This window comes from Dipodomys spectabilis, unplaced genomic scaffold (genome assembly GCF_019054845.1).
Source record: "Dipodomys spectabilis isolate Male_0828 unplaced genomic scaffold, ASM1905484v1 ptg000040l, whole genome shotgun sequence".
NCBI classification, from domain to species: domain Eukaryota; kingdom Metazoa; phylum Chordata; class Mammalia; order Rodentia; family Heteromyidae; genus Dipodomys; species Dipodomys spectabilis.
The window spans coordinates 366683-377967 of NW_024870717.1; the positions used below are offsets into that span (position 1 = coordinate 366683).

At 35.0% G+C, this 11285-nt stretch overlaps 1 pseudogene; it reads right to left on the reverse strand.

Annotated features, from left to right (window-relative positions):
* Positions 1-10938: 10938 nt before the first annotated feature.
* LOC122106424 lies at positions 10939-11035 on the reverse strand (annotated as a pseudogene).
* Between the last annotated feature and the right edge of the window lie 250 nt (positions 11036-11285).

Here is an 11285-nt window from a genome sequence, read left to right on the forward strand (position 1 = left end):
ATAACATGGAAACAAGTTTAATGAGGAGCAAAGCAAAGGGAATTGTCATGTTTCTTGTTGTTGAATGAAATATGAATTGTGAGAATCAGTTTGAGAAAACCATTTAACAAAATGGATAATGACTATTAATTCCTATCCCTTTATTTGCCCATATTGTGCATCCTCACGCATGAGTGTCAAAGTAAAACCACACTTTTTTGCCTTTGTATTTAAAACATATGTTATAATTTAGCGGTTATGTGAAGTAATCAAATAAAGATTAAAATAATAGTGAGACTATGAGTTAGAGCTGAAAATTATTTTAAATATAATAATAGCTAATTAAATTCCATATCTCTTACGTTTACTCTATTGTCATATCCCTTATTCCCACATTAGGAAAGTACATAGAAGATTCTCACTAAATTATGTGTAAAATTATGAAAAAATGTGTTAAAAGAATATGGGCACATTAGGGCTAGTAAAGTGGCTCAGTGGTAGAGCTTTTGCCTTGCATGCATGAGGCCCTGGGTTTGATTCCTCAGCACCACATAAGCAAAAAGAAGAAAGCTGGAAGTGGTGCTGTGGCTCCAGTGGTAGATTGCTAGCCTTGAGCAGAAAAGCTGAGGGACAGCACCAGAGGGGCCCAGAGTTCAGGCCCCTCTACCGGACAGAAAAAACAACAACAACAACAACAACAACAAAGAATAGGGGCACAGTGTGGTTTTAGCTGATTGAGACCTGTAGGGGGTAGTGTGTTTTTGAGGACTTGATAAACGTTGTGATGGAGATGAAGAAAGGGATATGCTTATTCTGGAAAATTGGCTAGAGGATTGCTCACATAAAAATAGTTATGAATTCTTCCAAAAGGTTACAGTAAAATCGCTCTCACAATCATGTTCACTACTGCACTATTCACCCTAGAGAACTTATGGAAACAGCCCAGACGACCTTTAGCGGAGGGATGGTTGGACAAAGTGTTGCACAAATATACAATTAGGTTGCACTCATCCATTATAAAGACTGTTACAGCATTTGCAAAGAAATGGATAGATCTAAAATTATGTTAAGTAAACGAAGTCAGAGCCAGACACACCAAGGATGTGTATTTGGAAGCCAGAATTTTATGCAAGTTAAACAACTGTATTAATCAAAGCATGCTATTTGCAGTGGAGTATTTATTTATTTATTTTTGGGTTCGGTCATGGGGCCTGAACTCTGGGCCTGGGTGCTGTCCCTCAGCTCTTCAGCTCAAGGCTAGCGCTCTACCACTTGAGCCACAGCGCCACTTCTGGCTTTTTTCTTTTTGCTTATGTGGTGCTGAGGAATCGAACCCAGGGCCTCAGGCATGCAAGGCAAGCACTCTACCACTGAACCACCTTCCCAGCACTGCAGAGGAGTATTTAAAAGTTGTAATTTCTTATAAAATTGAACTTTTAATTCAACAGAGTGAATACCAGGAGACTATCACTTGGAAAAGGTGAGGGAAAGTCAAAGGGAAGGATTAAATAGACTTCTGGAAGTAGAGAGTGAAGCCATAATATTCAATGCAGATAGTATGAAACTAGAAAAAATGAAAGTGGAGTGAGGTTTGGAAGGATGTGAGAAAGTTATGTAAAGATCCATTGTAATTATAAACCGATTCGTTGAATGGAAAACCCTTTGTACAACTATTTTATAAAAATATAATTAAAAACGATGGGGCTGGGAAGGTGGCTCAGTGGTAGATCACATGCCTTGCATGCCAGAGGCCCTGGGATCGATTCCTCAGTACCACATAAGCAAAAAGAAAAAAAAGCCAGAAGTGGCGCTGTGGCTCAAGTGGTAGAGCGTTAGCCTTGTGCTGAAGAGCTGAGGGACAGCGCCCAGGCCCAGAGTTCAGGCCCCATGACCGGACCCAAAAAAAAAAAAAAACCAAAAAACAAAAAAACGATGGAGACATCTGATCTTAAACAATGAGTCAATATGATAATTTCCTGCTCAGAAATTTTCTTTGCAGGTATTTTCCTCATAATGACATAAAAGTGAACAACGCAATTAATATGAATATATCACTTTGCATATCCTAAATAGACACAATATAAAAATCGCAGTAAAAATATTAGAATATATCACATGATAAAATAACAGTTAGAAAGTATCAAACTCTGATTGTTTTTCCAAGTACTTTACCTTTGGTATCTAATTTAATCCTCACAATAATCCCATAAAGTGGAACTACTTCTATTTTTAATTCTAAGTTGATGATATTAAATCTTCAGAGTTGCAATTACTAGTACAACATTGCACACACGGTAACTGTTAGCCTGCGGTCCATTCCCACCATATCAAATAACCTCATTCTATTTTGTAACTAAATACCAGCACTCAGTCTACTAATTCTAGGAAAATATCCCAAAATTATTGTGCACACTCTAATAATATTTCACTTTATCTTTCTTAGAAAATAGGTAACTACGCCGGATACTGGTGGCTCATGCCTACAAAGCCAGCTACTCAAGAGGCTGAGATCTGAGGATTGTGGTTCAAAGCCAGCTCTGGCAAGACAGACTGTGAGATTCTTATCTTTAATAAACCACTAGTAAACTGGGAGTGGCACTGTGGTACAAGTGGTAGAGTGCTCGCTTTGAGTGGAAGAGCACAGGGACAGTACCCAAGCCCAGAGTTCAAGCCCCATGACCAACAACAACAACAAAAAAAGAAAATAAGTAACTGTAATATGAAAAGTCCAAGTTCATAATCACTTACACCTCCCTGGTGAAAGGAATTGCTAAACTATAACATTCTTGATTTCTAGCTCAAAATAGTAGAAATCATATTTTATCCCTTCACTCAACACTGCACTGCCTGGTGACCCCATCTCTAGTTAATACAGTCTTACTGAAAGTATGACCTGCCCAATTCCTGACGGAAACAGACTGCAGGTCTTTTGGAGCAATCATTTCCACACTGTAGTTCACCTAAATTGTTTACCATTAGAAGTATTTTGATTGTTTTTTTTACCCAACATTTTGAGAGAAATGTACTACTTTAAAATGTTATTAAAGAAAGACTGATATAAAAATCACTTTGACCCCAGATAAATATTTTACCTTTCATATACCCAAAAATGCAGTCTGACCTATCATTAATGTTAGGAACGAAAGGTTAAAAATCATAGACACCAAGACCTAAGTATGAATTAAAGACTCTCCAACTTGTGAATAAATTGGTTTAAAAAGACATCAATACTACTGCATTTTTAAATTCCCTATGAAAATGATAATATTTCCCTATGATAATGATAAACTATTAACACTTAAAAATAACTCATTTTCTTGGGAGTAGGACACAAAACACAAGGTTAATCCTAATCGTTTTAAAAGACCTTTATTTATACAAAAACTCACTCATAACTATAAAGATTATAAAACTCACTGAAGTACAGAGACACAAAGGAAATAATTTAACTGCATCATGTACATTCAATGGACTGTTAATAGAAAGCAAAGTTATACTAATAATTAGCTTACCCAAGTCACTTACATTCTTTTATTCTATTCCATTTACTTTCATAAAAACTGGGTTTTCATTGCATTTTCTTTTTAAAAATTGAAGGTATATAAAAGTTGAAAAGCAATTTGCACCATTGAAGATCAACAAAAGTTAATGACCTAACTACACAGGAAGTTCCTATATATTATAGCAACACATTGACATTACAACTAAGAATAAATACAAATGGCAAAAGTATGATCAGGTCCACTAGAAACCAAAACAGCACCACCATCAAAGGCAGCAAAAAAAAAAAAGAAAAAAAGAAAAAAGAATGTTTTCATTTTCTGCAGATTGTTTCCATAAATAGCATATTAAATGTTCAGAGAAGTTCCAACTTTGTGTTCCTCTCCTATAGGCTACATCTTTGTAAAATATTTTGTCTATATTATTGAATGTACCAAAATTTTCTTTACTATTCTTCCGTGCTTTCTGTAGTCATTGCTTTATAAGCTCATTTTCATCACACTTAATTAATTGTCTATAAAAGATACTGACATGTCTACATTTATAATCACATGTATATGCATGTATAAACATATGTAACTTATTCTCCAAACAGAATCACTGTAATTTCCAAGAAGACATGTACTCTGTCTTTGGTGTTCATTTTCATTCACTAATCATAATACTTGTGAAAAATCCAGTGAGAGAATAAAAAAAAAAAAACAAAAACAAAAAAAAAACAAAAACTGGGTTTTCATAAAATGACACATAAAAAAGACTATATACCCACTTACATTTTCAGATCTTAACAATATTTATTTCAGAAATTTTGGCTCTATAGTCAATGAAATGAAATAATACTAAAATATTCAAAGGATTTTCAGAAATTGCAAGACTTGCTCTGGGATGTTATGTATATTGGAAAAGATATTCAAAAAGCCTTTTTTGTTAAAGTTGCCATAGTAACTCCCACAAAAGAGCCATTAGTAAAGATCCCTGTGCATGTACAAAATACCTTCAAATGCATCCACAATCTGGACATGACACATGCTTTTTGTTTATTCGTTTTTGAAAGGAATATCTAACAAGCATATCCACAATACTTATTTTCAGACAATAAGATGAAATATTCAAACGTAGTATGGGTTTGATTATCTCTTAGTGAGAATAGATATGATCTTGCAAAGAAAGTTATTTTCAACAGAAATCCAGAAAGAGTTTATCCAACTTGTGTTTCACAGGAATAACCAGAGAGTAATACCTGTTTGGTCAAGTCGGTCCAAATCACTCCATGAGTGTATCTTAAAAGTATAACCAATTTAAGAAGTCACATACGCATTTTGTACTGATAATCAACTTACAGCAAAATAACTTACTACCTAATTATGTCTGTATCTTCTTACCCAACATACAATAAGAGTTGAAAGCGTTCTCTTTATCTAACTTAATGTTATAAATACTTTGATTATGATGACGTTATTATTAGACAAATAATATATACAGAAGGGTGGTTCCACTGAAAAGACATGACAGAACACTGATATATAAAACCATTGCAACACAGTTAGCTCTTTTCAGCTTCACCCTGTCCACATTGGCAAGCAACATTGCAACAGCACATGCACACATATACACATACACACATGTTCGCACATGTACACACACATATACATGCATGCTAAATTCAGGATTTATTGTACAAAAAAGTTCAAATAAAATTTTAGTGATTAGGACAAATGATAATATGCCTTATTACAAAATAATACATAAACCATCACCACGCATGTTACATTTTACCTGCTTCTCCACATGTGACCACTTAATTTATTTTTAATTAATTAATTACCTTATTAATTAATTTATTTGTTTGGTGTTAATACTAGGGCTTGAACTCAGGGCCTGGCTTTGTCCCAGAATTTATTTTTTGTTTCAGTTTTCTCAAGACTAGCATTTTACTGCTTGTACCACAGCTCCATTTTTAGCGTTTGCTGGTTACTTTCAAATCAGATTCTAATGGACTTTTTTTTCTTGGTCTGTTTTCAAACCACAATCCTCAGATTTCATCTTTCTGTTTAACTACTATTAAAGACATAAGCCATCAGTGTGGCTCCTATTTTTTCCTCAATAGTTATCTAATGCACATACTTAGATAGTAATTTAAAAATGAGAGTATAGAAGCAAGATGTACAGTGGTGATATTGTCCTGTCAGAAATTCAAGTTAGTAATGTAAATTTATTCTTCAGACCATACCCAAACAATACCATGATATAGTGTAAGAGAACTCACTATTGAACATATTAGCTTTAAGAGCTTTCTGATAGATCCATTATTTATTGGTACCCAACATTAGAAAATTGTATGAGGCATTGGTAAAATAGAAGTCCTTTGCATGACTACATACATTCCTTGTTTTTTTTTTAAAGACACTTGCTTTCATCTAAAAAGGAGGCCTATCTATTGTCTTCATGTGATTTTGATGATTGAACGTGCTTAGTGAGGAGGTCAAAATGTATTAGTAGTCCTTAACTATCAATTCTCATTTATCTTCTTGTAGAATATAATGATTAAATCAATAGTTCAGAATCATGCTTCCATTGCAAGTGGATCACCAGTAAGAAATCCTCAATACCAATTCCCACAAAGTTTTGTCACAGATACAATCTCCCTGCCTTCTCTGCTGCTTGACTACCTTCCTATTCCTTCATTGTACAGGAAAAGTGTGATTCAACTGATTTCAGTCAGATCTGTTACTAGAATTATCAAGGATTTAGTTTATTGTCTGTAATTTGGTCAAAGTTATGTCTCTTTATATAGGCTACTAAAAATGTATATATTTACTAATTTCAAGTAAATACATAAATTCTATTTCCATCTTTTTTAAAAAATAAAATTTTGTTTGCTCTATAAATTGATCAGAGGCATGGATTTTGTGGCTAGATAGGTCATTGCACATCTGTCTCTCTCTTTTTCCCTTTCTTGGTTCTCATAAATAATATGATTGCTCCATAATTATCCTAATTTATTTTGCTTTTGTATTTTTGGTTGCATCATTTCACTTTTTGCTCTGCCATTTAACAAATCATATATATAGAAGGCATTATTTCCTATTTTCTCATTCCTAGAATAAGCTGCACATGAAGACATCACTGGTCCTCATTTTCAGTGTGTACATTTGAATACGGAGGAACATCTTTCCTCTGTTCTCTAACAATTCCTTACTCTCCGGTTAGAATAATTTCGAATAGTAAAATTGGAAAAAGAGAAAATAAATCATGGTGAATAAACAGATGCAGAAAATTCACCGGATATTTCTGACCAGTTCAACCAATGTGAACTAATAGGGAAATACATGGATACCTCATTCCCACTGGCTCTCAAAGTCTCTGGTTAGGCAATTCTTAGGAATATGAGGAACAAGATGAAAAAGTAAGGAATGGTATCAATTAAAGAAAAAAAATGGAGAAAGATCCAAACAAATTTCTTCATTGGGCTGCCAAAAATTTTCGGCTTACTACAGTGCGGAGACTTCTTTCCAAATGGCCACTCATGTGAATATTAGGGATGACGATGAGTATACCCCTCTTCATTGAGAAGCCTACAGTGGACACTTAGACATTGTCAGTGAGTTGGTGTCTCAAGCGGCACATACAATAATTGTAGATGACTGGACACCCCTGCACAGTGCATATACGTGGAATAATACCAGAGTGGCTTCTTTCTTACTTCATCATGATACAGATACCAATGCCCAAACTAAAGGCCTCTTGACCCCGTTGTATCTTGCTGCTGAGAATTGAAATAGCAAAAATACGCTGGATCTCCTTCTGTTGAACCATTATATAAAACCAGGCCTGAAGAACAACATAGAAGAAACTGCATTTGATATTGCCAAAAGGATAAGTATGTGTCATTCCCTCTATGAAGTTGTGGAGGGCTGTACAAATTGTTCAATTAAGTCCTAATGTTCGGGTTAAGTTTCTTAAATTTCAAAAATGCAAGTCCATCTTTTGTGTCCCTACAAAATATTTTTACAAAACAAATAAGAGCAATATCTTTTTTTTTTTTTTTGGTCTGTCATGGGGCTTGAACTCTGGGCCTGGGAGCTATCCCTCTGCTCTTCAGCTCAAGGTGAGCACTCTACCACTTGAGCCACAGCTCCACTTCCAGTTTTCTAGCGGTTTATTGGAGATAAGAGTACCACAGACTTCCCTTTCCAGGCTGGCTTTGAACAATGATTCTCAGATCTCAGCCTCCTGTGTAGCTAGGATTATAGGCATGAGCCACCAGTGTCCGGCAACACCAATATTTTACTGTAAAAATTCATGGATTCCGCGGAATTCTTCCAAATGAATTGCCTGCATTGGATGTCAAAATGTATTCAATAGTTTTTGTATACATGTATAATGATTTCTTCAGAGTTTGTGATTTTTTAATCAGAAATAATTTTAATTTACCTGTTGAAATGAGTAGTACAGAAAGTAAAATATTTCTGGTGCTTGTCTGAAAAAGTATATCTTAAAATATACTATATTCTATGTTTGCATAATGTTCATAATTTATTTTATTTTCTCCTAGATATACTTTGAATTCTACATTACTTTATAATATATAGGTTAATTAATGTGTCCTTTCCGATTGCATTCCATATAAAAACAGTTTGATTCCTTATTTTTTCTAGGTCTTTATTTTTCTTTGGGATAAAATGACAATGTTGTCTAATTTGAAGTTTTGTAAATTTTATGCTATGTAAAAGCCTTTCTGAGCTGAAGATTTAATACACTGATGTCAAACTAAATTTAATTATATGAATTACATGTATTGTTACACTTGTAATTTTGTAATCAACCTTTTATTTTATTTTATTTTTTTTAATTTTATTTTATTTTATTTGAGAACATACTGTACAGAGGGGTTACAATTACATGGGCAGGATAATGCATACATTTCTTACCAAGCATTGCAGCCTCCTCCTTTGTTTACCCTTCACCTCCCTTCCCAGCCTCCCCCCTCCCTCCCACCCAATCATACCCCCCCTCCCCCCCCACCGACATTGTAAAGCTGGTTTTGACATGACATTTTGTACTTCTCATTGTTGCAACAGGTCCACCTGAATCCTTAAATGACTTGTTTGTCCCCATCTCCTCCACATGTTATACTGACATCAAATATAGTGAAAGCGTGGGTTACACTGTGGGGGAGGGACATACAAAGCAACAAAGAAATAATCTTATAAATGCGTTAGAAACACATGCATGAAAGAAACAAAAACATTAAAATACATATTTGAGGTTTCGTTTTCCTAACATCACATTATCTGACTTTTTCTGCTTGACTCATACCTATACTAGATATTGCAAATAAGGGAAACCATGGGACCTATGTTTCTTTGGGCCTGGCTTACTTCACTTAATATAATTTTTTCCAAGCCTTTCCGTTTCCTAACAAATGGGGAAATGTCATTCTTTCTGATGGAGGCATAGAATTCCATTGTGTATATATACCACATCTTCTTGATCCATTCATCTACTGAGGGGCATCTGGGTTGGTTCCATATCTTAGCTATGGTAAATAATGCTGCAATAAACATAGTTGTGCTGGTAGCTTTAGTGTGGTCTTTTTTGTAAACATTAGGGTAAATGCCCAAAATTGGGATTGCTGGGTCATAGGGGAGTTCTATGTGAAGTCTTTTGAGGAACCTCCATACTGTTTTCCAAAGTGGTTGAACAAGTTTACATTCCCACCAACAATGAAGTAAGGTTCCTTTCTGTCCACATCCCCTCCAGCATCTGTTGTTGTTAGAGTTCTTGATTTTTGCTGTTCTAACTGGAGTGAGGTGATATCTCAATGTTGTTTTGATTTGCATTTCTTTTATGGCTAGGGATGTTGAACATTTCTTCATGTGTCTATTGGCCATCCTTCTTTCTTCTTCAGAGAAGCTTCTCTTTAAGCCTTTCGCCCACTTACTTATTGGGCAGTTGTTTCTTTGAGGATTTGTTGTTGGGTGGTTTAATTTTTTGAGTTCCAAGTATATTTTAGATATGAGACCCTTGTCCGTTGTATGGCTAGTAAAGATCTTCTCCCAGTCCGTGGGCTTTCTATTGATCTTGCTAGCTATGTCATTTGCCCTGCAGAAGCTCCGCAACCTTATACAATCCCATTTGTCCAACCTTTCTTTGATTTGTTGTGTTTCTGGGTCTCTATTCAGAAAATTTTGGCCTGAGCCAAGGAGACGGAGGGTTTCTCCTATTCCATCCTGTAATGTTTTCAGAGTGTCTGCTTTGAGTTCAAGGTCTTTGATCCATTTGGAGTTGATTCTGGTGCAGGGTGATATATAAGGATCTAGCTTTAGTTTTCTACATGTAGTTAACCAGTTTTGCCAGCACCATTTACTGAAGAGGCTGTCTGTCTTCCATTCTATTGTTTTAGCTCCCTTATCGAAGATTAGATGGCTATAGGTCTGTAGGTTCATTTCTGGGTTTTCAATTCTATTCCATTGGTCCTGAGGTCTGTTCTTATGCCAATACCAAGCTGTTTTGATTACTATGGCTTCATAATAGAGTTTGAAATTTGGTATTGATATTCCTCCAGACGTGTCCTTTCCGTTGAGGAGAGTTTTTGCTATTCGGGGTCTTTTATTGTTCCATATGAATTTTTTGATTGCCTCTTCTATTTCCTTGAAGAATGAGGGTGGAATTTGGATAGGTATTGCGTTGAATTTGTAGATAGCCTTGGGAAGTATTGCCATTTTCACGATGTTAATCTTTCCAATCCAGGAGCATGGGAGGTTTTGCCATTTTTTAAGTTCTGTGTTGATTTCCTTTTTCAAGATTTTAAAGTTTTCATCATAGAGGTCCTTCACTTCTTTAGTTAAGTTAATTCCTAGGTATTTTATTTTTTGTGGGGCTATTACAAATGGAGTTGCTTTCCTAATTTCAGCCACACTTTTCTCATTGTTGGCATACAGAAAAGCCATTGATTTTGGGGGGTTAATTTTATAACCTGCTACTTTGCCAAAGTTTTGAATCAGCTTGAGTAATTTGGGAGTGGAGTCTATGGGATTCTTTAAATACAAGATCATGTCATCTGCAAAGAGGGAGAGTTTTATTTCTTCTTTCCCTATTTGGATCCCCTTTATGTCTGCATCTTGTCTTATTGCTGTAGCTAGGCATTCTAATACTAGATTGAAGAGAAGTGGAGAGAGTGGGCATCCTTGTCTTGTTCCTGAGTTAAGAGGAAATGGCTTTAGTTTTTCACCATTGAGTATAATGCTGGCTGTAGGTTTGTCATATACAGCCTTTATTGTATTGAGGAATGTTCCATGGATTCCTAATTTTTCCAAAACCTTCATCATAAAGGGGTGTTGGATCTTGTCGAATGCTTTTTCTGCGTCTATTGAGATATCCATGTGGTTCTTATTCTTGCTCCTGTTGATGTGATGAATAATATTAATTGATTTCATTTCTTGCATCTGAAGAATGAAAAATATGGAATACTTCTCAAATTTTCATATTATCCTTTTGCAAGTGCCATGTTAATCTCTGTATTGTAATTTGAGTATACTTGCTGCTGATGCATGTAGTATCCTCTAAATTTAAGTTGTTAATGATACAATCTTTATACAGGCTTATATCTATGGGTGCCTACTTGTAACAAGGAAACCTTCTTGTTCCTAACAATGTTATCGATCTTATTTCCCTAATATTCTGTGAATATTGGAAAAATTATATTGATCAGTCGATTGTTCACATTTGCAAATTTTTTTTGTCAATGACTATCAAGTCTTTTTATTTGGAATTTTATCGTACTCTCAATTATTTATAGATAG